This window comes from Pongo abelii, chromosome 15 (genome assembly GCF_028885655.2).
Source record: "Pongo abelii isolate AG06213 chromosome 15, NHGRI_mPonAbe1-v2.0_pri, whole genome shotgun sequence".
Lineage (NCBI taxonomy): Eukaryota > Metazoa > Chordata > Mammalia > Primates > Hominidae > Pongo > Pongo abelii.
The window spans coordinates 1,087,501-1,093,552 of record NC_072000.2 but is presented as its reverse complement, the minus strand read 5'-3'; positions in this window follow the sequence as shown (position 1 = coordinate 1,093,552).

The following is a 6,052-nucleotide window of genomic DNA, read 5'->3' as shown; positions in this document are numbered from 1 at the left end:
GGCGAGCCAAGATCGCGCCACCGCACCGCAGTCTAGGCAACCAGAGCGAAACTCTGTCTCGGGGTGGGGGGGAAGAAAAAAACGGTCCGGGGACAGTGGCGCGTGCCCGTGGTCCCGGGTACCGTACTCTGGAGGCTGAGGCGGAAGGATCGCTCGAGTGCAGGAACGTCCACGCTGCAGTGAGTGAGCTACGACGGCACCACTGCCGGGGTGACAGAGTGAGATGCCGTCTCTAAATCAATCAGTCCATCAGATCACCGGGAGGCGCTCCCCGTGTCTCACTCTCAAAGGGTGTCTCTTTAGGCCAAGCACGCACGGTGCCTCACGCCAGTCATCCCAGCAATTTGGGAGGCCGAGGCGGGAGGAAAGAAGGAAGGGAGGAAGGGAGTAAGGGAGGAAAGAAGAAAGGCAGGAAGGCAGTAAGGCATGAAAGAAAGAGGGGAAGAAGGAAAGGAAAAAGAAGAAAGAAAGAAAGAAGAAAAGAGAAGAAAAGAGAAGGGAAGAAAAGAAAGGAAAACGGGGAGGGGGCCTATGTCCTCGACCGGTGACCGCCCAGGTTACAGCGGGTCACGGCCGACCGACCGAAGCCTCGACCCGCGGGGCCTCAAGCGATCTTCTCCTCATCGCAGCCTCTCAGCCGCGACGACAGGCGGCCATCACCAGGCACAAGTCACCTTCTAATAATATTACGATTCTATCGAGACAGGGTCTCGCTGCGTCATCCAGGCCGGATCGCCGTGGCACGATCTCAGCTCATCGCAACCTCGGCCTCCCCGGTCGGAGCCACTCGCCCGCCCCAGTCTCCCGAGCAGTCGTGATCCCAAGCCCAGGCCACCAGGCCCGGCTCACCGTTCTATTTTTCAGAGAGACGGGGTTTCGCCGCGTCGGCCAGCGCGGTCGGTCTGGAACTCCCGGCCTGAAGCGATCCAGCCGCCTCGGCCTCCCAAAGTGCCGGAGTGACAGGCGTGAGCTACCGTGCCCGGCCCAGACCGTCTCGTTCATACATCATAGAGAAGGGGTTTCGTCAGCCGACGGGTGGAGGGCGGGGTGAGTTTCACTCAGCCTGCGTACCGGGGAAAGGGTAAGTGAGTGTGCTTTGTGAACTAGATACGGAAATCGTGTGTGTGTGTGTGACAGAGAGAGAGAGAGAGAGAGAGAGAGAGAGAGAGAGAGAGAGAGACCGACGAATCCCACCATGAGGACCCGGAAACGGTGTCCGATTTGGGTCCCCGTGTAGTCACCTGTCTGTGTGTAGGTGACTGAGGATTCCACAAATGAAGGTCAGCAGTATCTATGGAGCTGTTTCTCCCTCTCACGCGTCTCATCCGTGTGGTGGAGAAAGGGGAGAAAAGTGGTCGTGACGGGAAGTCGTCTTCACGCCCGAGGAAGCCGAAGGCAGGCCGAGGGGAAGGAGGGCATCCCACGTGACAGCTCCACCCCCGCGCACCCTTTCCAACGCCGGGGCCGCCGGTCCACCCTGTACGACAACCCACCCCCAAGAACAGCACGGTCCGGAGCGGTCCAGTCTCATCCCATCCGGCCAACCCGGGGCATCCGGCGGAAGTGTTCGCCGGAGGGTCGGAAAGCAGCGTCCACGCGGTTCCCCCGGGGTCTCCCGGCAAAGGCCAGCCGGGGGAGGGTAGCGGGACGTGACGGGGGCTGGGGGCACGCGCCTCAGAGCTCCCCGGAAGGCGGCAGGTAGCCGGCGGGGGACGCCGAGCCAGAGACGTCCGGCGGGATCTAGATCCGGAAGCCGCGTCGGTCCTCTCCCACAGCTCTCCTACGGAAAATGCCACGGCGGCGGCGGCGGGAGCCTCGGCCGGGGGAGAAGCGGGGACAAGGGGGAGAGGGAAGGAGGCCCTCGGGAGGATTCAGCCACGAAAACCCACTCAGCCAAGCTCCCTCCGTCTCTCGGGGTCCAAGGGACACCCCGGGAGACGGCAAGAGACACGTTCACTCCGTGCTTTTCACCTCCGTCTTTATTTTTTTCATCTTTTCCATTTTACAAGAGGTGCGCATCTCAACAACCAGACGGTGGGTGTGAGGGGAGAAGCGTCAAGGGCAGGAGTTGGAGACCAGCGTGAGCAACCGAGCAACACAAGTAGGAGAGCCCAGCTGAAAGAGATGAAACAGGAGGAGGAGGAGGAGGAGGAGGAGGACGAGGACGAGGACGAGGAGGACGAGGAGGACAGGGGGAGTGGGTGGGGGGAGGAGAAGGAAAGAAAAGAAAAGAAAAAAAGAAAAAGAAAAGCAACCACCAAGAAAGTTAAAATCGTCCAACGGTCGGAAGCTCAAGACCAGGCTGACCAAGACGGAGAAACCGCATCTGTACTAAAAATATAAAAGTCAGCCGGGCACGATGGCGCTTCACCGTCATTCCAGCTCCTCAGGAAGGCCAAGGCAGGAGGATCACTCGAACCCGGGAGGCGGAGGTCGCAGCGAGCCGAGATCACGCCATCGTAGTCCACCCTGGGCGACAAGAGTGAAACTCCGTCTGGAGGGGGAGGGGGAGGGGGAGGGGGAGGGGGAGGGGGAGGGGGAGGGGGAGGGGGGAGATCGGTGAGACGCTTCTCAAAATTTTATCTGTTCGCATTCCGCGTGCGTAAAACGGAAAGAACCGACCCACGAGAAATACGACCAGAGCGTACCGTGCCCACGCGTGTCATCCCAGCACTCCGGGAGGCCGACGTGGAAGGATGGCCGGAGCGTAGACGTTTGAGATCACCTCGACGTGTGAGACGACACCTGCAATAATAATAATCATAGAAGTTTAAAAAGCGATCACGTGTGCCCAGAGCGTGGACAACAAAGCGAGAGCACACCCGTACTAAAAAGAAGACGATTGACAGACAGGCAGGCAGGCAGGCAGGCAGGCAGGCAGGCAGGCAGGCAACTATAGAATGAGCCAGGTGCAGCGTCTCACGCCTGTCACAGCAGCAGCGCGGGCGGCCGAGGCAGGCAGGCGGATCGCTCGAGAACAGGAGTCCGAGACCAGCCCGGGCCACACGACAGAACCCCAGACCCCATCTCACTCACATCCACACATACACAGATACCTGCCTCCCTACCTACGGAAAACGTGAGACATGAGAAAGAACATCAAAGTCACCCGGTGTGGTGGTGCACACCCGTAGTCCCAGGGAACGGGGACGGGAGGGATGAGACGCGGGACGGCCGCTCGGTCGGACGGTCGGTCGAAATCGTCGAGGCTGGGGTGATCCCGGGCGACAGAGGCAGAGGAAGACCCCGCCGGGAAGGCAGGGAAGGCAGGAAACCAATGAAACAAGCAAGCAAACGATGAACATGACAACGACCTAGAATAACCCATGAGAATAAAGAAGCAAATAAGAGGGTACGAATAAAGCTAAAAGGTAAGGTAATGAAGATGACAATCCACCGTTTTCTCTCCAGCCCAGCCCAGCCCAGGTGGAGTGGAGGCGCGCGATCACAGCCCACGTTCGCCTCTGCCTCCCGGGCTTAAGAGATCCCTGTAGTCCCATCCCAGCTACTTGGGAGCCTGAGGTCACCAGAGCCCAGAGTGAGAAGATCAGGCAGGCCCCAAAAGAAAAGAAAATAAATACACGAACATTGTTAATCCATAATAAACGAAGGATATACATATACAGGTCTATGTAAATGACATGGGTTTTTACGTCATACACGTTCATCCATTAAAATTAACATCTATCCTATACACATGTGTGAATGATGGAAATGTCTAGTTTTATCACTAGATATTTTCGTCGGTGTAGGTACGTGTCCGTGCGTCCATATCTACGTATCTATCTATCTGGATAGATATACGTATGCTCACACACAGCAGCGTGCAGAAAAGAAGATTGAAAACAAGAAGGAATCGGCCGGGCGCGGTGGCCGACGCCCGTACTCCCGGCACGCTTTGGGAGGCCGAGGCGGGGGAGGGGGAGGGGTGGGGGGAATCGCTAGGTCAGGAGTTCGAGACCAGCCCGGCCAATATGGTGACATTCCGTCTTCGCTCAAAATACAAAAACTGCTGTTCGCTTGAGAGCCCTGGAGGCAGCGGCGGCGCCGAGCCGAGGAGGCACCACCGCGCTCCAGCTCCAGCCTGGGCGACAGAGCGAGATTCCGTCTCCAGAAAGAAGGAAGAAGGAAAGAATGGGGGCGGCGGGGGAAACACACACACACACACACACACACACACACACACACACACACGACCAAAAAAAAACAAGAGGGAGTATTACTGGCCGACGGCAACAGCGACTCCCTCCCTCTTAAAAGTCCCGCGGACGCAAACTCCAAATGGGGCAGAGAAAAATGTAGGAGAGGGAGTTCCGCGCGGTCCCAGCTCCACCGAAGGCCGAGGCCGGTGAAGGGCACCCGCGCGTGAACGGGGATCGGCGCCCTCGCAGCGATCCACCGCAGCCCGCGGAGGGAACGGCCAGCGGCCGGCCTGCCGGTCGACCCCGGAGGTCCGAAACAGGAGCGGCCGCCAGCCGAGGTCGCCCGTGTGTGGGGACGCCCCGGGCCTCGCCGCCGCCCGCTTCCCGCCACCCTCGGAGGAAAGAGGGGGAAGGACGCGCGAGGGCCGGGACCCCGGGTGGGCGACCCCCGGGCCCGCGCGGCCATCCCCGGGACGGGGGCCGGCGGGCCACGGACCCGGCTCGGCGCGGCCGCCTCCGCGGCTCCCACCCACGCTCCCCGAGCTCCGTCCCAGCCCGGAGCGGACGAGCCGCCCCGGCGGGGAACGGGGAGGAGGCGGGAGCCGAAGAAGCGGGGCGCGCCGACCGGGGACGCGCGCCCGCCCCCCCACAGCCCCGCCCCGCCCCGCCCGTGGTCGGCGGGGAGGGAGGAAGACGAACGGACGGACGGACGGCGCCGGACGCGCACGCCCCGCCGGGCCCCGAGACAAGGCAGGCCCAAAAAGAAAAGAAAAGAAACGAAAATCGTTAATAAATAATAAACAAACGAAAGAAGGAAGGAAGGAAGGAAGGAAGGAAGGAAGGAAATACATATACAGGTATATGTAAATGAAATGGGATTTTATGTCATACATGTTCATACATGACCATCTATAATATAAGCATGTCTTAATTATGGAAATATATAGTTTTATCAGTAGATATTTTTGTCGGTGTATGTATATATATATGTATGTACATATCTGTCTCTATCTACATCTATAGGTATAGATATATCTTATACCTATAGACACATATACGTATGTTCACACACCGCAGCGTGCAGAAAAGATTGAAAAAAAGAAGGAATCGGCCAGGCGCGGTGGCTGAGGCCCGTACTCCCGGCACGGTTTGGGAGTCCAAGGCGGTGGGGGGGGGGGTGGATCGCTAGGTCAGGAGTTCGAGACCAGCCAGGCCAATATGGTGAAATTCCGTCTTTGCTCAAAATACAAAAACTGCTGTTCGATTGAGCCCTGGAGGCAGCGGCAGCGGCGAGCGGAGGAAGCACCACCGCCCTCCGGGTCCGGGTCCGGGTCCGGGTCCGGGTCCGGCGACAGAGCGAGATTCCATCTCCAGAAAGAAGGAAAGAATGGGGGCGGGGGGTGGGGCGGAAACAAAAGAAAAATCACACACACACGAAGACCAAAAAAAAACAAACAAACAAACAAAAACACACACACACACACACACACACACACACACACACACACACACACACACACACACACACACACACACACACACACACACACACACACACACACACACACACACACACACACACACACAGAAGACCAAAAAAAAAAAAAAACAGGAGGAAGCATTACCGACCGACGTCAACGGCGACTCCCTCCCTCTTAAAAGTCCCGCGGACCAAACTCCAAATGGGGCTGAAAAAAATGTAGGACAGGGAGTTCCGCGTGGTGCCAGCTCCGCCGAAGGCCGAGGCCGGTTCCCTTCACCGGCGCGTGAACGGCAATCGGCGCCCTCGCAGCGATCCACCGCAGCCTGGAGAGGGAACCGCCAGCGGCCGCCTGCTGGTCGACCCGGGGCACTGCGCGCCGCCGGCCAAGTCCGGAGCCCGCGGGGGACCGCTGGTCGACCCCGGAGGT